We start from the raw sequence: 23588 nt of genomic DNA, 5'->3' as shown, positions 1-23588 counted from the left end.
GTGTTGCAGGTGTGCGACGGGTGCAGTTGCACCCGTCGCGCTTTTCTCTGTCTGCTAAGCAGACAGTGAAAAGCTTCATGGGGCCCTGATAGGGGGCCCCTGCACACCCGTTCCCGCCATCCTGTTCCTGGCGGTGAAAACCGCCAGAAACAGGCTGGCGGGAAGGGGGTCAGAATCCCCATGGCGGCGCATGGAGGATTCTCCCAGCCGGGGTTACTCCGGCGGGAAACCGCCGGACCCGGCTGGGCGACCGCGGCTGTACAGATGCGGTCGGAATGACGTTTGAAGCACCGCCAGCCTGTTGGCGGTCCTTCCGTCATCAGCCACCCTGCCCCATACCGCCATCCTGTTCCTGGAGGTTTTGGCCGCCAGGAAGAGGATGGCAGGGGCCCCCGTAACAGGGCCCCACAAAGATTTTCAGTGTCTGCCATGCAGACACTGAAAATCGCGACGGGTGCAACTGCACCCGTCGCACCTCTTCCACTCCGCCGGCTCCATTCGGAGCCGGCATCCTCATGGAAGGGTGTTTCCCGCTGGGCTGGCGGGCGGCCTTCTGGCGGTCGCCCGCCAGCCCAGCGGGAAACTCAGAATAACCGCGGCGGTCTTTTGACCGCGCAGTGGTATTCTGCCGGCGGGACTTTGGCGGGCGGCCTCCGCCGTCCGCCAAGGTCAGAATGAGGGCCTAAGTCTGCATCAGATTTTCCTGATCAATCTGCCTCAACCGGGCTGCAGCCTCTTGTTGTGAAAGCTTCCAAATCTCATTATAAACCTCGTATAAGAACCTTTTCTTCCGTGGTACTTTGGGACCTGACAAAAAATCTTGTAAATCAGTATCATTAGACAGTAACTTGAGATGTGACTTAACTGCATCCAGCGTGGATGACTTCAACCATTGCTGACAAAGCTTCCCCACACTGTATGTAGTTATAATATCAGCATGTTCTGGTGATACGTAACGAGGGTCTGCCCTACTAGTCCTGAACCCCCCTGAAGAGGTGACAAAACGTTGATGACACACATTAGTGTCTACAGGCCATAATAACCACCCGCCTGGATGTAACGATGAAGTGTTAAGCGTACCATTCTGGACCCAATGTGTAAAGACACTAAAAGTAGCATTCACATAGTGCTTCCAATTTTTTAATTTAGAAGGGACAGGTATACTAGGCAAAGTCAACTCCCTAATTGTCGCTAAGCCCAAACAGCTAGTCTGTTGTACTGTGTCATTGAGGAAAATCATCTGCACAGGGATAATACATGCTCTAAATAACGTGTCCCTGCCTTGCATTTGCCAATTTTTCGAACCCCAAACACTTTTCAAGTCAACAGTTTTAAACCAGTATTCATACCCCTCGACCGAAAGTTTAGATACAAACAAATTTGAATACAGTAATTTAGTATCGGTCAATAACATTTGCTTATTAGAATACGGTACAACTTTAAAATAGTAGGACTTAGCATTTTGTTGATCATGCCCAGAAAAATATGCAAATTTATCATAATACGTTTTCGAACTCCCTTGTGGAGGAGTCGAGCAATGTTCCCATTGCACATAATTAAACATGGACTTAGGGCTACTAGCTTTATGAATAAAGTGGTGTCCATAATAGTTGTAACAAAACATGTCACCATGATTATCTCTAAACTGGTAAGCATCTTCATCGTTATAGACAGTATAATATTGCAAATCCGTTAGCATAGAATCTACTGTCTTCACATCCCAATCATCAGAAACAATGCCAGGTATAACAATATAATTCATTGATAATTTGAGGACATACGGTATTTGAATCAATTCAGTGGGACCATATATATCAAACATTACTTTATCCCACACAATCCCATCCGGAATTGGTATTGCAGAAATGTTTACAGTGGACAAGTCTCTTCGAACCATATGAGACGAAAAATGCGGTTTTAACACAGTCTCCACGTGCTCAATGTCAGATCGATCAGGAAGAAAATGACCATGTATTATCAGAAAAAAAGTAACCACAAATCCCAACCATAATAAAAGAGTCATCACGGCCAAAAACAGCCAAAAATAGTTCCAAGGAAAAACAAAATATGTGCGTTTAAGCCAACCCAGCAGCCGTCGTGGACCGTGGACAGAAGACATCGAGGACGAGAAGCCGGACACATCATTATCAGCGTAGTTGAAGCAGCCAGAAGCAGTTCTAGCAAAAGGTGCAACTGTGAACAAAGAAGCAGATGGAGGCTCTCGCCGTGGCACGCTATAAACCACATGTTCAGAAACATCAGTAGAACGTACAGCAATTTGATCAAAAGATTCCATATTAATCGCCGTCGGTGGAACAATCGCAAGATCATCATCCACCCTCCCCAAGCTCGGAGAGGAAACAGTGTCGGTGAAAATCACCTGCAGCGGGACTTCTTCCCCAGTAGTGAGAGGGATTCCGGAACTACTGGGTGTCCCTCTTGGTCTGCTGTGCAGAATCGGCCACATGTTGTAACTTGACATTATCAATGGAAACAAAGCGATTTCCTTTGGCCCCTCGCAGCGGCGGTAAAATCACAGTTCTCGTGCCGCTCACCCCCAACACAGGGACAGGTTCTCGATAAGAAGGACCAAATTATTTTTTAACTGCGACCTTTTCACGCACTAGATCCCCAATCCTGGGTATCCAACCAGTAGGTGTTACTGGTTCATCCTTAATTCCTGAGGAGGCAGCACTGGCAGAAGAGTTATCTTCACGGAATTGTTGTAAATCCTGCAAAACAGTGACACGATCATTTATGTCAAAGGGCGTATCTGCCGCCTCCACACCAGGACCATCTAGATCAGGAACATACATTCGTGTTCCAAACAGGCACTCATATGAAGTACGACCCCCCAGTGACCTTCTAGGCAAGTTATTAAGTGTTCTCTGTACTCCATATAGGTGGGCTAGCCAACCACGACCCGTACCTATAACTCTGGCCGTTAAGGACTGCTTTAAATCACGATTTAAACGCTCCACGACAGAATTTCCCTCGGGATGAAATGGAGACGAGAATTGGAGTTGGACCCCCAACAAAGCCATGGTGTCCCTGAATGCCTTAGAGGCAAAAGCAGGGCCCTGGTCCGAATGAAAAGCCGCAACTGCAAATATATCGACAAAGATGCGCAAATCTTTAATAACAGTTTGAGCGTCAGCCGAGCATTGTGGCCATACCCACACAAATCTGGAGCACGAATCTACAGCAACCAATATATATTTGTATGCACTATCTGGTGTCAGCGGACCACAATGATCCAAGTACACACACTGTAATGGTTTATTTGAAATCAGAAGGGGCGTCTGCTGCGGGCGTCTAGCCGACGATGCTTTAATTTGTTGACAAACGTCACAACAAAGGACATATTGCTTCGTCTCTTTATAGAGACCAGGCCACCAGTAACGAGCCTGTAAAAGTGAAATCGTGGCAGCCACACCAGCATGTGCAGAAGCCACCCCCTCATGTGCTGCAGAAATTAATCGAGGTCTCTCAATTTTATTGGGAATTTCACGTACACCAATGCCTGGAATTGTAACAGTAGCATTCAGCGCACCATTCAAGCAGTAACTATATTTTGAAGGAAATCCTTTAGGAAAGGGCGTGCCATCAACCGTAGCCTTTATGGCAGCCGAAACTTCTGTGTCTGGTTTGGAACTCGAACGAGTCACTGCGGCCACAGTGGCGACAGCCACTGCCGATTTCGCGGCTTCATCAGCCAAAGTATTCCCAGCAACGTGTATTCCAACGCGCTGGTGTCCAAGTGTATGCACAACATGGATGTTAGGAAGCGTTTCCTTCAGATCCGCAACCTTACCCCACAACATTTTGGCCCTCATTCTAAGTCTGGCGGGCGGCGGAGGCCGCCCGCCAGACTTCCTCCCTCCAGAATACCGCACCGCGGTCGGAAGACCGCTGCGGCTATTCTTAGTTTTACACTGGGCTGGCGGGCGACCGCCAAAAGGCCGCCCGCCAGCCCAGTGTAAAACTCCCTTCCCACGAGGACACCGGCTCAGAATTGAGCCGGCGGAGTGGGAAGGTGCGACGGGTGCAGTGGCACCCGTCGCGAATTTCACTGTCTGCAATGCAGACAGTGAAATTCTTTGTGGGGCCCTCTTACGGGGGCCCCTGCAGTGCCCATGCCATTGGCATGGGCACTGCAGGGGCCCCCAGGGGCCCCACGACAACCCATACCGCCATCCTGTTTCTGGCGGGAGAACCGCCAGGAACAGGATGGCGGCATGGGTTGTCAGAATCCTCCATGGCGGCGCAGCGAGCTGCGCCGCCATGGAGGATTCTAATGGGCAGCGGAGAACCGGCGGGAGACCGCCGGTTTTCCACTTCTGACCGCAGCAACACCGCCGCGGTCAGAATGCCCTGCGGGGCACCGCCAGCCTGTTGGCGGTGCTCCCGCCGACCCTGGCCCCGGCGGTAAGGAACCGCCGGGGTCAGAATCAGGCCCCTTATGTTTAATGGTGTTGCCCTTTGAATCTCTGAACCCATTCATCTTCCAATAGTGTAGATATTCATTGAAAGACTGAACACAGTAGTAGGAGTCACAGACCAGCAAGGTTAAAGTCGCCGGATCCGCGTGCTCCAATGCTAACAATAGAGCTTTGAGCTCAGCCAGCTGTGCCGTGCAATCTCCCAAGGTTTTAGTATAAGTATGTCGGGGGCAGAACACTTCCCCCTCCATAGTGCCGCTCACCACCGCACATGCAGCAGAATACTGTTGTTTAGTCCCAACCGCTGGTTGCGCAGAGCCATCGGTATACATGACCACTTGATATTGGTCAATAGGCAACGTACCAGCAGGAACAGGGTATTCCATCTCATATTGAAGAAATTCTTGAGTCTGCAGTTTAGGGTCAAATACATCATCTACATCAGTGGCTGTCAAAGACGTAGTCCATTGTATCCATCGCGGGTGCAAAGCTTTCGAATTTGGAACACTCGCTTTTGTAACTGCCTCTAAGGCCGGAATTGGGGAAACAACAATAATGCGTTGGCCCTGGGCTAGCGGTCTTTCTTTAATAACAGCCATCTGTACTGCAGTGAGAATTTTCTCAGTCTGTGCAAATCGTTGTTCTGCAGCAGAATACAAATGAGATTTGTATGCAATCGGGACTGTCTCCCCCTCATTAAAGGTGACATAAGTAAACCCAACAGCCCCAGGTATCACCCTGATGACTAAATGTGTCTTATTGTCCCGTGTGTGTAAGTGTTTAACTGCTAAGAGATCACTCTGTAACTCTCGTAGTATGTGTGTATGTTCAATCGTCCAAAATCTACTCGAAAAATTCGGGCGAATCAACTCGTATAAGGGTTTTATACGCGTCGCATAATCAGGAATGTAAGTTCTGCCAAAATTCAGAAACCCCAACAATGACTGGAGCTTCCGAACCGTATTAGGAGGCTGCAATAAAGCACATTTCTCCAAAAAATGTGGCGCTAAGCTCTTGCCCTCACTCGACAACTCATATCCCAGGAAAATGGCGCTGAGGAAGGCAATCTTCGATTTCTTAAAATTAAACTTATAGCCAATATCAGCAAACCCCACAACAATGCGCGATACACGCCTCAGATGTTGCAGAATCTCATCATCTATCAGATATATGTCATCAACATATGATAACGCTTCAGGGTCGAACTCATGCAGAATTTCAGTTACACGAGCCGAAAACAGTCCTGGGCTATTCTTATACCCCTGAGGCAAACGACAAAAAAAATTCTGAGAGCCAAACGCACTGAAACAGGTATAGTCCCGACTCTCGGGCGCTATATTCTGGCAGAAAAATCCATTCGAGATATCTAATGTTGTCTTGTACTTCTTACGTACTACATTATTCATAAGCGCTGCGCTATGTGAATTCTGTATTGCATATGTGCGTGTATGACTATTCAAATGTCTGTAATCCACCACTATCCTATATGAATGGTCCAGTTTAGCAACCAGAAACAAGGGATTATTCATCGGCGAGACACAGGGCTCAATTACACCCTGATACTCCAATTGTGTAAGAATTTTTCTAACCAATGCCCTTGCTTCAAATTTGATAGGATACTGCGGTTGTGGCTGAGGTACGCCCTTTATCGGAATTACATGATAAGGTGATTGTCTATCCCACCCCACGTTATTTCTATACAGGGCGGGAGCCTGTGCTAGAGCCCATGATTTACTATAGGACTCCGCTAGTTCTCTTGGAACAAGTGGTGAGAAGGAAGGTGTAATAACCTCCTCCCCAACCGGACAGTCGCAAACAAAGTCAGGTGGCCAATCCTGTTCGGCCAACAGAACATCATATGATTTTACCACATGGTCCCAAAAAATGGCGTTTATAATACGGTCAATGTCCCCTTCCAATCGCAGAGTCACTTCATATACTCTATCAGGATCAGAGACTCGCATGTCCGTCGTCTCGACTTGTATGAAGTCATCAGTTGCTTTCACCTCCAGATGCTCTAGAAGACTCCGGCGAACTATTGTGACCTCTGCCGCGCTGTCTAACAGTGCTAACGCCCACGTCTTGTTCGTCAAGAGAACTCTCTTCTTGAGCGGCATGTCTAACTGAGACTGCTGCCACTTTCTTCTTTTTAAATTGCTGTTTTTGTTGCAGCGGTTTCTCTTCTTGTTTAATAGAAACCTCCGCTGAGCGTTGTGAATCCTGTCTCGGTTTCACGTACTCCGTCCTCCGCTCTGACCGCCCACCTCTCTCACTTCTCTTTTCCGAGGAGTCCTGAAAGGAACAAGATTGGCGTGTATCAGTATATTGATATCTATCAGGCGTCTTCAAAGTATCCCTATTCCTGAGATTATACTTATTCTGTGGGGTCTCCGGTTGCGGAGACTGCCCAACATCTTTCTTAGGTGTTTGCTGTTTCTTTTCCCAGCGCTTTTTCGAACCCTCAGGTTGTTGCTGTTTAGCATTATCTTTATTATTTTTACCCTGTAACTGGGGTTTTTGTGGTCTAGCCCCTAGGCTATCACGACCAATACTAGAATATGTTTCCGCTATTATTCTCGGAAGCTCCCGCTCCTGATTAAGCAGCGGAACATCCCGAAGACGCATTCGCACTGCTAGTGCTACTGCCTCTCCTTTGAGATTACTCAAAATAATAGAAGAAACTGTGGCAAAATTGCCCAGCAACTGCATGCCCAAATCTAAGGCAGGGGCAGCCCCATATTCATCTTGAATCTGTTTAAGTACGTCTGGTAAATTAGCTAATGTCGGTGTACCGTGTGCCGTAGTGTAGAGCGCGGCAAACACCGTGCCCCAGGTATTACAAAGGTCCACCGGAGGAACCATCCCATACGGCAAACACATCGTCAAAATTCTATGTTTATCCTGAGGTCCCGTATGGGGAAATACTGCTTCCAGCGTGTTAATTTTTTGCGCCAGCCAAAATGGAGTCTCCTCTCATTTAGCCGGTACTTTACCCATAACTGAATGTACAGTGGCCGGATTAATTCCCGGAACCACTGCCTGTGGGTGCGCCGGAGCAGCACGCGCTGCATTCGTATTTAGTGTCTGCATGACAAACTGAACTAATCGTCTAATGTAGCCGTTAAGTCTGTATATAAACGACGAACATCAACCACTGCCAAATGAGCAACCGCAGGATGAGGTGTATATGTAGCCAATAAAGGCCAGGTAGGACCATCATTACTCAGCGGACCTAACCTAACTTGTGCTACTGTGTGTGGGAGGGCGCCATCAAGCCAATTATGGTGTTCTTGATAAGATAGAGGTATTTCTAAATAAGCGTAAGCCCTGTATTGTCCAGGGACATTCGCTACAGTGTATTCGTGAAAAGTATTTGTTCCCCCATCCACTGCTGGAAATCCGACCCAAGAATAAAAAAGTTCCGTTCTATAGGCTGCATGGGCGTCCACCACAAAAGTGACTGGACCCCCCTGGACCGTCAGTCCATGTGCCAACAGATGTCCTGTGAGCGGGTGACGCATATTAATTGCTATGTTCACTACATTAGGATTCGCCATTTATAAAAAATAGCTCCAGGTCAGAGAAGGCACACCAATATCGGGGTTTTCCTTTCAAAGTTCAAGCTTGAACAACCAACCACTAAGCAATAAGAAGCACCTATGCCGTGGCGGCGGAAACCCTCAGCCCCACGGACGTCTCCGTATACGGAACCGAGGAGTCAAAATATATATGAGACCAAAAGAGTCAGTCGGACCTAATCATTAGAGCCAGACCAAACGTTGGCGGCGCCATGTCGCGTGGGCTCTCATTATTCTAAATGAGACTACTGGATTTCTAGGCAGCAGGATCGATAACGGTGTGGGGGACTGAGTCTGACCCACGTGTAAAGAACTCTGTCACCCTAAATCTGGTTTTTGCTCCGGCTAACTAGCAGTGCCTCATTTCTCCCATGTGGAAGGAATGATTCGGCAGCCGAGCGCATGACATCTTTGGAACTTCTCAGGGAAGTCGTGGTTACTCAGATCCAAACCAACTCTCTTATTTCCAATATGATCTCATATACAAATGACAAAGACAGTATAAGTTTTATATAATGTTTTTAATAAAACTACTGTATTTTAGATATTAAGGCGTGAGCCGCAATAACCAGAACCATACAACACAGTAGGATTGAGATAGTCACCAGGAGAGTAAAACATAAGAACAAAGCTATCATATTGTCTAACAGTTTCTACTCTCCTTCTGCTTGTTCTATTTAGAGCACAGCATGTTAAGCTTCTAGCTTGCCTATTAGAATCACTGTGGAGACATCAGCCCTCATACCTGAGCAAAGACCTGTGATCTTGGTTCAGCATCTGCAACGAGGCAGTCAGTGTCTAGTTGTGGTTCCCTGGTCGGAATCTCCCTCTTGCGTGTATTGGGACAAGGAAGTGATTTTATAACTAACATGTCATCGTGATCACAAAATGTCCCTACGCAGGAATGCCAAGTCTAAACTCCTACCACGTCTATCGGCAATGTACCAGACTGTATCCTTGACTGAAGCACAGAGTAAATATGTTATGGAGAACTCCAGTGCTGAAGTAGGCAAAACAGTGTGATATGAATAAAAAACAACACCGTAGAACTGGCTATTTGAAAAATAACAGTACGAAGCCTAATAAAAAGCATGTAGAGCAAAGTGCACATAGGCTCTAAGCTGTCAGCAAATGAATAAAATATATTCAGGGCAAAGTGCACAAAGGCCTAAAGCCTGAACCTAAAGCGCAATGAATACGTAAAACTAACCACACTACACTACTGCTCCTGTTCAGAAAATTCATGATGCTAAAGCTGTTTCTTCTGCACTGTATGGCTGTGAGGCTTTGCTAATTTATCATTTCCTCACAAGTTCTGCAAACAAGTTGTTTAGAACCATGGCCCATCTCCCCTTACGTACGCCAATGATACCACTAATATATGATATGGAAAGAAGGCAAGTGGCTGACTTAGCTGGATTTTGCCCTCTTTTATTTTGGGGAAGGTTATGGTCCAACCCAGAATTGGTCTAATATAGATAAGCCCTCAAGGATGTAATTAAGGCTGATAGCTTTAAAAAGATCATATGGTTAAAACAAATAAAAAAACTATTAAACAGCATCAGCCTTTATTCTCGGTGGGACAATCCTACCTCAGCCACATCACTATCGGCAGGGAGTTAAAAGAATTGCATTGGGTGTGGGTCAGACATTCTGGAGTACATTGGGTGGCAGATTCATCCCTGACAGGGACATTTTTAGACTTCAAAGACAGCAGTCTTCTGGAACCTCATTGGTATATCACTACTGCCCCCTAGAGAAGAAACATTATTTTCAGTTCACCCTTCCCGTAAAATCATTAATTCAAAATTGGATCCCAAATGGTGATTTATTGTGTCCAATCTGAAAGTCATCTGCTGAGAATATTGCTCATGTCCTTTTTGCTTGTTCAGGTTATTTCATCCCCTGACAAAAATGGATCAAACCTATATGTAGATCTCTGGGGACCCGTAGCAGCTTCATGGCACTTGGAATCCTTAAATCTGATTCAAATCCCTTATATGCATGTGCCATTGCAAAATTCTTAAGGTGGATTTGGATTATCAGAGTTAAATTTTGTTAAAATGAACTCAGGAGTGTTAGCTTTTTTGCCTTTCCCAGTTTTTCAGTAATTTGTAGATGTATTTTGATGTATATTTATTATTAACTCTTTTGGTCCCCTTGAATATGTGTATCTTTAAATTAGATCATCTTATGGGGGGAGGACCAATATGTTATTCTACAGAGTTATGGAATTTTACCAGTGTATGCTACGATGCTTTGGCTCTCATACTTGTATGTATTTGGTTTTTACTTATCTATTGATGTATGTGTTTTATATGTGCTTTTATGACTAATCATTGAATAAAGCTTATTGAAAAGGAAATATATATATATATATATATATATATATATATATAAACACAGATTCCTTTATCAAATTGAAGATATAAACCGCACTCCACAGTTGCCGTACATGCTGCTTCTTTATTTTCTGGGCTTCAATTTGATTACATGCAATTAATGCTGCCTTACGCGTTTCGGTCTGCCAAGACCTTGTTCACAGGCATTTCCGGTTATGGCCCCTTACTTCCGTTTTTAAATCCACAATTTCGAATTTAAACATGCTTAACACTCCTCTTTTCAACCTAAATTTGCATATACATGTTTATAGAGATTACACATTAGGCAAATAAATTGCTTTCTAAACCCTAAAAAACATGTAATAACAAATCAAAATTAACCATGAGTTGAGCACTGTGTTTCCCATTGCATTGTGGATTTAGTAGTTGCCACCCTTAAGCTATGTTTCTGTGTTTCTGTTTATCTTTTACCCCAAATTTCTTCATGCGCTTGTTATCAATAACACCTTATGTTATATTTCACAATATTATTTCACAAAAGGGAGATATCCACCGCATTTATTGGGGTTATTTTCACCGTATCTGACATGCTTGTTGGTTATAAGGGTCCATTGTACACTATGCATAAAAACCTATATCAAAAAGACCATATGTGAAAAAACACATGTATCAAGGTAAAAATAAAAATGAATGGAGTCTATGTTATTGGCTAGAAATTGTACGACCATTCACAAATGTACAAGTAATTATTCGTCCAGATTCATTCCCCAAGGGGTCAAGGTGCGAATCTCTAGAATATATCTTGACTCTAACTGTCGTAATTTCCTTTCCCTGTCCCCTACTCGTTCATTAATGGGTACTTGATCGATTGCATAAAATGTCATAGTTTCCCATTGACTGCCATGTTCTTGTTCCATGTGTTTGGCCGTGGCATAGCTTCTGTCTACATTAATGGTTGCACGAATGTGTTCCAGTATCCTTTTCTTGGTCTCACAGATGGTACTCCCTACATATTTCAAACTGCAGGGGCATTCAATGACATATACCGTGAATCGACTCTTACACGTGATATGGTGTTTGATAAAAAATTTACCACCATTACCTATAGTATACTCTTTTGTATTTTATACCTAGTGGTCACCACTAGGTAATTACAGTTAGAACCTAGTTTCTATAGAAAAAGTGCTTTTCTTTTTTACTAATACCTTTGATGCCGTTTCATGAATCTAAACAAATTTTCCAAAACAATATGATGCTTATTTCAGCTGCTGTCTGGAAAGTTTCAGAGTGATCTGTCAAGCGGGGGCCGAGAAAAAGGTGGAGGTCCCAAAATGCTTTTTTCACCATGCATTTTCATAGGGACTTTGAACAGGATAGCACCCGAACCACTGAACAGAATTATACCAAATTAGGCAGAAGGTAGCTCTTGGTCCAGAAAGTGCCCTTTTTGTTTTTTGGTGTAAATCCATTTAGTAGTTTTTGACAAATTAAAGAAAAAACAAATTTGCATATATAGGGACGCAAAGGCTCTGCAAACCCTTCCGATCTCATGCTGAGATTTGATTGGCTGCCAACACTTCCACAAGGAAAGAAGATTAAAGAAAAGGAAAGGAGCCAGTGTAGGTAGCTCTGGTGCTGGGGTCCCAGAGGCACCCGAGCAATAAAGCATTTTTGATTTTCTTTTTCAGTGGGAGTCACAGCAGATCTGCTGAAAATTGAAATCTTCAATGTGTGTGGGGTGGGGGGGTGAGAGGGGTGCCTAGCCCCCCTTCCCACAGGCTAGGAACAGCTACATCCCCAGGGCTAACAACTAATTAAATGTTGACCCACAGCCCCAGGGACACCACTTCCCTAAGGCTAAGATAGAATTAAACGCAGGGGGCAGCCTGCCCCCCCCCCCACAGTCCTGGGGACTGCACCTCCCATGTGCTAACAACTAATTAAATCTGGGGGCGGCACAGACTCCTCACAGCTCCAGGGACCATCACCCCCCCAGGGTCAGTATAGAATTAAATACGTGGGGCTGCCTGGCCTCTTCTGCAGACCCAGGAACTGCCACCTCGCTGGGGCTAACTAATTAAATGTGGGGGGGCCGCCTGCCCCCCTTGTAGTACCAGGGACCACCACCTCCCACCAGCTAAAATAGAATTGGATGTGGGGGGCTCACTACCCCCTTCCAGCAGTCCTGGGGACCGCCACCCCCCCAGGGGCTAACAGCTAATCAAATGCAGGGGGCGCCCGCCCCTCCTGCAGCCCCGGGCCGCCACCTCCCCGAGGCTAAATTTATATAACATAGGCGGTCTGTTTCAGACAGCTTCCACCAAGTCAGAGCAAACACTCTTTCTGCAAGTGGGAGCTGTCAAACAGATCCTACTTACAGAAAGTGGAATTTTTATCTGTTTCCCTGCATGCAAATATGAGTGCAGAGTAACAGATGAAAACATTGGTGCCACTAGCAACAAGCTACTTTTTAAAACAGCTCCCTGCTTGTGGGAGAAATGCCGGCCAGCTAGGACCTCGGAAATATTGAGGCTGCCCTGAGGTCCTGTCACTCACTCTCTCTCATCTCTCCATAATGGGATGGGAGAGAGAGAGAGTTTGTTGTTGCAATGGTCTATCCCTACAATGACTACAAAGTATCACACTAGCAAAATGTTTGGTTCAAACGTTATAGTTACGTTTTGACGGACAGCAGACCATGGTCTCTTCTGGCCTAATGGTAAAGCTCTTGGACGGTCACTCAGTAGGCTGAAGGTTCAAATCATTGTATCTCATGGCAGTGTATCTGTTCATTTTCCAGTGTTTTGATTGTTAAACATTCCTAGTGATGTAACATTGAAGTCTTTTTCCACTCCAAATCTTTGGGTTCAATGTCATAGCTAAGTGTGGACACCACATGCTAAGGATTTACTTTTGGCCTAGTTGTTAAGGTCTCAGACCCGTACACTGAAGGTTGAGAGCTGAAATATATTTGTGTTTCTGTTAATTTCCCTGGGTCCCTGGGAGCAAAATCAGCTGAGATATGGGGATGTGTGGCCCCCCTCAAAAAATAATTTAGTAGGCTGGGCCCTGAATTTACTCATACAAGACCATAGAAATTCAGCAGTTATAGTTAGAGTTCATTCAAGTAATTATGACTCACTCCCTAAAGTAACTATAACTCGCGCCTTCGCCATGCACAGCTAGGTACTCCACATATGATATCATTGATGAGAACCTGTATGGCATTATTTGATATTATCACTGCAACATTTGCAACACAATTATTGATAAGAAAACTGTGCATGATGAGTTATAGTTACCATAGGGCATGAGTTATAGTTACTTGAATAAACTCTAATTATAACTGGTCAATTTCTATGAATTTGTATAAATAAATTCAAAACCTAACTATAACGTCCCTGTAACCTTTGTTTTTTTCAGTGAAAATATACATATAGATATATATATATACACACACACGCACATATTTAGGGTTTAGGGTATGTATTGGTTATGTTTTGTGGTGAGTGCTTTTTTAGTTGTTTAGGGTGGGTATGGGTTTTGGGGTAACTATGGAATTTCTAGAGTTTAGGGTAGGTATAAGTTTTTAGATGGCAATGATAATTTTAGGGATTATGGTGGGTATGGGCTTTTGGGTGGCAAAGGTAATTTTAGGGTTTGGGGTGGCTATGGATTTTTGGGTGGCAAGGGTAATTTCAGGCTTTATGAGGGTATGGATTTTTGAGTGGCAAGGGTACTTTTAGGTTTTAGGTTGTGTATGGGTTTTTGAGTGGCAAGGGTAACTTTAGGTTTTAGGGTGGGTATGGGTTTTTGAGTAACAAGGACATTTCTGGAGTTTAGGGTGGGTATGAGCTTTTAGGTGGCAATGATAATTTTAGGGATTATGGTGGGTATGGGTTTTTGGGAGGCAAGGGTAATTTCAGGGTTTGGGGTGGCTATGGGTTTTTGGTTGGCAAGGGTAATTTCAGGTTTTATGGAGGGTATGTATTTTTGAGTTGCAAGGGTAGCTTTTAGGTTTTAGGTTGCGTATGGGTTTTTGAGTGGCAAGGGTAACTTTAGGTTTTAGGGTGGGTATGGGTTTTGGGTGGCAAGGGAATTTTTATGGTTTAGGGTGTGTATGGGGTTTTGGGTGATAAGGGTAATTTCTTGGGTTTAGGGTGGGTATTGTTTTTGATTGGCAAGGGTAATATAAGGGTGTAGGTGTAACCGGGTGTCTATCGCCTCGGTTACTCTCTGCCAACCGGGAACCGCAACACCGTACCCCCGGGGCACTCCTGAGAACCTCGAACGGCTGACGTCAGATGCAGAAGGCGTCGAAATCAGCCCTGAAATAGACGACGGACACCCGAAAGCGCCGTCAGAGAAGCAGGGAGGAACCCTGCCATCACGGACCGACTGGAAGGAGACGTCAGTGGACGAAGGATCCCAGGAAACCCGCAGATTGAACCAGAAGGAGACGGAGGAAGGGGAAGAGCTCTTACCACCTCACGAAAACGCTGAAGAGAACCCAGTACATCACGAAGGGGCCAGCCACGTCCCAGGAGGGGCGTGGCATTCACAGGTACGATCGTACTTAAGTTTTTCTGTCTTGCCGGCTTGGTTACAGGTTGGGAATAAGAGCAAGAGAAATACGGGGAGGAGTGGGAAAAGGTGCTGCAGAGAAGGGGAAATCTGTTGAACCCAAGTAACTAATCCCACTGTGAGGAAAACCCTCTCTCAGTTAAAGGAAGGTACTAAAGAAGAGAGAAAGAGAAAAGGTTCACGGGAAGGTGAAATGCACTAGAGAGTGAAATTACCCAAACACAACCCTGCACAACCCCATCCTCCCACCAGCCCTATTAACCCTATTAAAACCCACACCCTTTACCTCTACACTTACCTGTTGTCCCGTTCTTCTTTTTGTTTTGGGGAAACCGGTCTGTTGCCACGGGAGAGAGTATGGTGACCTGATTCCACCAGGAGACGGGCTGGCTTGGAACCACTACCCGGACACCTAAAAGAAAGGGAAAGAACCCGGATGAACACAATCGCAAGCCATACAGAAACCTAAAAACAAAAGAGGAAGACTTTAAATACATATCAATAAAGCAATTATCCACTAAAACCGGGACCTACAGTATTATTCCAATATCCCTCCCCCAAAGGCAAAGAACCCATTACAGTGGTGTCAGAAGTGGGATTTATTGGAATAGTCACCCAGGACAGATAGAGACTATGGAAGGTACACCCACAATAGCGGGCATGATGCAGCAATTGGCTGAAGGGCAGAGGCACCTTCAGATCGTGTGGGAGGAGCAACAGAAAGAAGCAAAGGTGGAAAGAGAAGCCCCACAAAACGATTTCTTAAAAGTCAGGCCACTATCATGGCCAACAATCAGTTGGTACATGAGAATGCCCTAAAATTCTTAACAGACACCATCGCGGCCACCCGAGTACATCCGAATGTACCAAGCTCAGTGTTACAGAGGTACCAGGAAGGCGAAGATCCGGACGCCTTTTTTACAAACTTTGAGTGAGTCGCCACTTCGGCCACCTGGCCTCAAGATAGGTGGGGCCAATATATCGCCCCTTTGTTAACCGGAACCCTCCAAGCAGCTTATCAAGTGGTAAACCCGAGAGGTATGACGCCCTACCAAGATATTAAAAAGAGCATCCCGGAGCGGGTAGGGTTTGACACAGAACATTATAGGGTACGGTTTAGGAAAGCCAAATGGGGACCATCCGAGAATCCCAGAGCCTTGTATTTTCGGGTAAAAGATTTGAGTCTCAAGTGGCTAGGACCCATAGGGACTAATAGGGAAGATATTATTGAAGCCATTCTCCTGGAACAATATCTAGAGGCTCTACCCGTCACTACCCGCAACTGAATCAAACAGCATCTGAGTCCAGACACGAATACTACCATCGAATTGGCCTGTGCTTTCCACCGCTCTCTCGAGTTTAAGACACCCCTCCATCGAAGAACCCCTACCCCAGCAAGACAAAACCTAGGACCAAATTCCCCCATTGGAAGAAGACCGGTCGAAGATTCTGTAAAACCCCGAGGGGTCGAGAGACCGTTTTTGCAGCAGCCCCAATGTTATAGTTGTGGGGAGTGGGGTCACATAGCCCGGGTCTGTCCCCTTAAAACCGAGAAACCAGAACCTCTGAAAATAGGTATTACTAGAGGACGGGTTTTCTTTACAGGAGGAAAGGATACCCAATATAAGAAAGAACTATTTATCAATGGGAGACTAACCTTGGCACTTATCGACTCTGGATGTAGCCAGTCAGTAATCCAGGCTGACTTGATAGACTGCCATACCCTTACGCCGGGGGTTACCGTTTCCATTTGTTGTATCCATGGCGAAACCAGAGAGTACCCCATGACCTGGGCCACCCTTTCTTGGGAAGAAAAAAAAAAAACCCATCAGAATGGGAGTAGTAGAATGACTGGTTGAAGAAGCCATAATCGGAACAGATTTTAAGGACTTTGCTGTTCTTTTGGATAGTACAAGGAATAAGGAGGATACGAGTTCTTGGTGGAAGAATGCCCCCTTTTCTAACATACAAATACCACCCCAGGCTATCCGTTATAAACCTACTAGAAAAGAGAAACGAGAAACAAGGAGACTCTATGAAAAAAGGGACACAGACTATAATCGGGTAATTACACAAGTTCACACCCTCAATAGTCTTCCCCCCTTCCGTACGTGCCAAAGGGAAGAGCCTAGTCTACTTAATGCCTGGAGAACCGCCCGACCTCGAACCCCTGAAGATAAGGGTCCTACTTTTTCATAATTAAAAATCTGCTGTATAGAATCACTAACACTGACAGGCAGGAAAAGAAACAACTACTGGTGCCCGAGCCATATAGACAACAAGTGTTACATCTGGCCCATAGTCAACCAGGTGCTGGTCACTATGGGAGAGAGAAAACGGAAGAATATCTGTTAAGGAAGTTCTATTGGCCTGGGGTATTTTCCCAGATCAGAAAATTTTGTCAACAATGTCCTAAATGCCAGTTCATTGATCCTGGCCCTAATAAAAAAGCCCCCTTACAACCCCTTCCCATTATTGAAATACCCTTTTCACGGATAGGGATGGACATCATAGGACCTCTTATACCTTCCATAAAGGGCTATCGATATATATTAGTATTAGTAGATTACGCCACTCAGTACCCCGAGGCCATCCCGCTCACCAGTATTAACACCAAAAGTGTTGCTAATGCGATGATAGGATTCTTCTCCCGAATAGGTTTTCCCAGAGAAATTCTAACAGACCAAGGCACCCAGTTCATGTCCAATCTAATGGCTCAGATCTGTCAACTTCTGGGAATTAAACAAATAAGTACTGCGGTTTATCATCCTCAAACCGATGGTTTGGTGGAGAGATACAACCGCACCCTGAAAACCCTTTTAAGAAAATCGGTTTCAGAGTCAGGCAAGGACTGGGATAGGAAGTTACCATTAGTACTATATGCCATTCGGACTCATGAACAAACCTCCACAGGACATAGGGGGTCATTCTAGCCCTGGCGGTAAAAACCGCCAGGGCGAATGACCGCAGTAGCACCGCCAACAGGCTGGCGGTGCACCGCTGGGCATTCTGACCACGGCGGTTCAGCCGCGGCCAGAAACGGAAAGTCGGCGGTGTACCGCCGACTTTCCGCTGCCCTTGAGAATCCTCCATGGCGGCGGAGCGCGCTCCGCCGCCATGGGGATTCTGACACCCCCTACCGCCATCCTGTTCCTGGCGGGTCTCCCGCCAGGAACAGGATGGCGTTAGGGGGTGCCGCGGGGCCCCTGGGGGCCCCTGCAGTGCCCATGCCAGTGGCATGGGCACTGCAGGGGCCCCCATAAGAGGGCCCCAAAAAGAATTTCAGTGTCTGCCTAGCAGACATTGAAATTCGCGACGGGTGCTACTGCACCCGTCGCACTCCAGCAACTCCGCCGGCTCCATTCGGAGCCGGCTTCATCGTTGTTGGGTCTTTCCCGCTGTGCTGGCGGGCGGCCTTTTGGCGGTCGCCCGCCAGCACAGCGGGAAAGCCAGAATGGCCGCTGCGGTCTTGTGACCGTGGTGCGGTCATTTTGCGGTAACCGCATGGCGGGCGGCGACCGCCGCCCGCCGCGGTTAGAATCACCGCCATAGTCCTTTTGAATTAGTGTTCGGACGGCAACCTCAAACATTACTAGATATGGCCGCGGAATTATGGGAGGAGGAAGAAGATAGAGAAAAATCCCTTTTAGAATATACCAGCGATTTAAAGTCCCGATTACAATCTGTATGGGAGGATGTAAGAGAAAATTTGGAAAAAGCCCAGAATAAACAAAAACAGTATTATGATAGGAGTACTCTAATGAGAACCTTAAATATAGGGGAAAAGGTGTTAGTACTCCTACCTAGTTCCGATAACAAACTATTGGCAAAATGGCAGGGGCCGTATGAGGTGATAGGAGTTGTAACCCCAGTTACCTATAACATCCAACTGGCTGGTAATCCCAGACGAATCCAGATATTCCACATAAATCTGTTAAAAAAATGGGAAGAGGCTACCGTAGCTCCGGCAACTGGATGTTTGGTCAATACAGTTAAGGAGCTAGAGATAGGTTGGTGTCCTACTGACCGACATTCCAAGACCGAAGAACCACAAAGAAGTTCGGACCTCATGTCAAAGCAGGGTAGCCAGTTCACCCAACTACTCAACTGTCATAATCAAATGTTTTCCACACAACCAAGTAAAACCACTTTAGCACAGCACCAGATTTTAACCCAACCAGGTAAAATAGTCCGATTGTGACCCTATCGTATTCCCGAGGCCCGAAAAATCCTAGTAGAAAAAGAAATAGAGAAAATGTTAGACATGGGAATTATAGAGCCCTCAAAAAGTCCCTGGTGTTCCCCGGTAGTGTTAGTCCCCAAACCGGATGGATCCATACGCTTCTGTATTGATTTCCGACAGGTCAATGCAGTGTCCCAATTTGACACCTACCCCCTTCCTAGGGTAGACGAACTCATAGAAAGATTAGGGAAAGCCAAGTATATGTCTACCCTTGACTTGACAAAGGGATACTGGCAGATTCCCTTAGCAGTAGAGGATAAGGAAAAAACTGCATTCTCTACCTCCTCGGGCCTATATCATCTTAATGTCCTCCCTTTTGGTTTACATGGGGCTCCAGCCACCTTCCAGCGTCTTATCGATACCATATTACGACCTTATACCAGATACGCGGCCGCCTATCTGGATGATATTGTTATTTATAGCGAAACCTGGGATGATCACTTGTCCCATTTACACAATATATTTACAGTCTTACAGCAGGCAGGACTTACAGCCAATCCCTCCAAAAGCCGACTTGCCTTTCATGAAATCTCCTACTTGGGTTATCATATCGGAAGAGGTATCATTAAACCACAGATGAACAAAGTAGAGGCCATTACTCGCATAAAAGCTCCTACCACGAAAAAAGAGGTATGTTCTTTTTTAGGCCTAGTGGGGAACTATAGGAGATTTATACCGCATTATTCCACCTTGGCGGCTCCCTTGACAGATCTCCTAAAGAAAGGTCAGTCCAAAAATATTGTGAGTCTCAACCCGGCCCAAACCCATAGTTACCAAACCTTACAAAAATGTTTCACTACTCAACCGGTATTGAGCTGTCCAGATTTAATCTTCCATTTCACTTGCAGACTGATGCCTCAGATGTAGGTCTGGGGGCAGTTCTTTTCCAAAAGGATAATGAGGACATAAGCCACCGTGTGGTCTACATAAGTCGCAAACTTTTCCCCAGGGAACAAAGATATCCTATTATAGAAAGGGAATGCCTGGCCATCAAACGGGCAATTGAAAGCCTGCAGTATTACCTCCTAGGTCGGTCCTTCTTACTGTATACTGACCACGCTCCTCTTACGTGGCTCTCAAGACACAAAGATACCAGCGTCCGTATTCTGAGATGGTTTATGGAACTTCAACCTTTTTCCTTCCAGGTATGCCACCTTCCTGGGGAGCTTTTGGGTCAGGCCGACTATTTGTCCAGGTATCCGGCCTCTCTGGGACTCGAACAGCCCCAATCATGGGAGGGGACTTGTAACCGGGCATCTATCGCCTCGGTTAATCTCTGCCAGCCGGGAACCGCAACACCGTACCCCCAGGGCACTCCTGAGAACCTTAAACGGCTGACGTCAGACGCAGAAGACGTCAAAATCAGCCCTGAAATAGACGAAGGACACCCGAAAGCACCGTCAGAGAAGCAGGAAGGAACCCTGCCATCACGGACCGACTGGAAGGAGATGCCGGTGGACGAAGGATCCCAGGAAACCGGCAGATTGAGGAGACGGAGGAAGCTGAAGAGCTCTTACCACCTCACAAAAACACTAAGAGAACCCAGTACATCACGAAGGGGCCAGCCACGTCCCAGGAGGGGCGTGGCATTCACAGGTACGATCGTACCTAAGTTTTTCTATCTTGCCGGCTTGGTTACAGGGTGGGAATAAGAGCGAGAGAAATACGGGGAGGAGTGGGGAAAGGTGCTGCAGAGAAGGGAAAATCTGTTGAACCCAAGTAACTAATCCCACTGTGAGGAAAACCCTCTCCCAGTTAAAGGAAGATACTAAAGAAGAGAGAAAGAGAAAAGGTTCATGGGAAGGTGAAATGCACTAGAGAGTGAAATTACCCAAACACAACCCTGCACAACCCCATCCTCCCACCAGCCCTATTAACCCTATTAAAACCCACACCCTTTACCTCTACACTTACCTGTTGTCCCGTTCTTCTTTTTGTTTTGCGGAAACTGGTCTGTTGCCACGGGAGAGAGTACGGTGACCTGATTCCACCAGGAGACGGGCTGGCTTGGAACCACTACCCGAACACCTAAAAGAAAGGGAAAGAACCCGGATGAACACAATCGCAAGCCATCCAGAAACCTAAAAACAAAAGAGGAAAACTTTAAATACATATCAATAAAGCAATTATCCACTAAAACCGGGGACTATCGTATTATTCCAATATCCTTCCCCTAAAGGCAAAGAACCCATTACAGTAGGATGTAGGGTGGGTATGGGTTTTTGAGTGGCAAGTGTGATATAATGGTTTAGGATGGGTATGGGTTTTTGAGTGGCAAGGGGTATGTTGTGGGTTCTCTTGCTATGGATATAAATGACACTTGTAGACCAATTGAGATGCTTTTGATTTTTTTCTTTATTGAGGGAATCTTCTGTTTTTGTTTTTCTTTTCTACTCTTTATATGTCATTTATTTTCTTCTCTTCTAGAGTTCTTCTTTGTCTTTCCGGATTCTCTTCTTTATTTCTTTCTCTTTGTTTTTCAGGTGTGGTCCGGTTTCCTGAGAGTAGCGGTGTTTGGTGGCGTTTCCCCGACGAATAAAGAAAACAAAAATATATATATAAATAAAAAAGGTAAGGGTCTTGTTCCTCAGACCTTTTAATTCATTTCAGGGGCCAGTGGTGGGGAGGTTTTTGTCGCCGAAAGTTCAAGGTAGTATTATGCGGTGAATAGGTTTTATAGAAAATTAACTTAAATTGAGAAAAGGAAGGGAAGAAAAGAAAAGTAAAATTAAATAAAAGGAAAGCATGAACTTTCTTAGAGCCTTGACATTTAGGGGTAGTATTTATTTGTTTTTACCCCTTTTAGGAGCTCACTCTCCCTTCATACTTGGCTGCAGTATGAAGGGGAAGAAAAATAAAATTAACAAATACCCAGTGAACTTAGATAGGAAACAAAAAAAAATGGGAGAAAAAAATAGCTCCATGTAGAAAAGTGCACCACAGTTGCTTTCACCACCAGTACCCCGAAGGGTTAAGCATGCAGGCACGTACCTGCGAAAGTGGCTGGCTCTTTGGCTAGTATCGGGATCCCGCGGCGATTCTCCTCGGGAAGTCATCTGGGTCCTGAACGCTTCTTTTTCCTGTTCCTCTGTGTCTGGCTTCGGTTCCTCCTTCGACTTCCTTCCTTCTTCGCTCTGTGCTCGTGGTCTCTGCGTGTCCAGGAAACCGGACGTATTTTCTTTGAAGGTTGCGTCGTTGTTCTCTGACGTGTCACCGGAAACAGAGAAGTACCCCAGGGGGACTGTTTGTAGTGGGGTTGTTCCGACTCTGTTACAGGGTATTTTAAGTTTTAGTGTGGATATGCATTTTTGGGTGGCAAGGGAGTTTTAGGGCTTAGTGTTGGCGTGGATTTTTGGAAAGCAAGGGCAATTTTAGGATTTCGGGTTGGTATGTATTTTTGGGTGGCAAGGGAATTTTCAGGGTTTAGGGTGGGAATGGGTTTTTGGATGGCAAGAGTTCAGTGCCATCATGTTGAATCCCAGTACCCTTTCCACCGGCCTTTTCATGACGGGCTCCCCGCCATGAAAAAGCTGGCGGAATGGCAGGGCTGGGGGCCAATGGGAGGCCCCTGCCCTGCCCACGAACATGTCATGGGCAGCGCATGGCCCCCATTCCCAGCACCCTCGGAATGCGCACTGTCTGCTCCGGTAGACAGTGCGCTTTCCGAGGGTGCTGGGGGGGCCCCTTCTGTGCAATGGCTTTGGCTTCGGCTCTTTCCATCCCTCATAGACAGTGTTTTTCAGCGGAAGCTGGTATGTAGGACCACCAGAGAGCTAGATTATGTTAACAAATACACCAGTGCAATTTTGCACCAGTGTGGGACAACTGTGCAGTGCTGTAGTGTAGCTTGGCAGCCATACCAGGCATTTGTGTTAACTGGCAAGTGCAAAGGAACAGTCTGCATGGGCCAGCTGGTGCAAAGCTCCATGCAAAACTTCCCATTTTTTCGAACACGTGAGCTCATAACTCAAAGCCTGACATGTGATTTAGAATTTTTTTATTTCCCATTCCGAAGTCCAATTTGAGTTGTTCAAATGACTATCACCTCTTTCATGGATAAATCTCCTATTTTTACAAGTCTTTTTCATGCTAGCTATGGAGTGCCTCTCTGTTCATCTGAGAGAGAAAAGCAGAAGTACCCAGCAATGGTATGTAGTGGGGAATGCAGCTTGTGTACTGGCTTTTTCACTCCTATTTGATCACCCTACGGGAGGATCTCATAATGGGAGCTCTCATCATGTGCGGTGAGCATGGTGAGCCAAGGAACTGCCCATTGCGGACTGCATGGCTAGAAGGTCTATAAGGCACCAATGGGGATCTGTCACTGCTTCAGACGATTTCAGAAAATATCTTGAGTGTGAAGCTTGGTAGCATAAAAGTGAAATTTAGTATGCCTTTG

Source organism: Pleurodeles waltl, chromosome 1_2 (assembly GCF_031143425.1).
Source record: "Pleurodeles waltl isolate 20211129_DDA chromosome 1_2, aPleWal1.hap1.20221129, whole genome shotgun sequence".
Lineage (NCBI taxonomy): Eukaryota > Metazoa > Chordata > Amphibia > Caudata > Salamandridae > Pleurodeles > Pleurodeles waltl.
Note: the sequence above shows the minus strand (reverse complement) of the source record.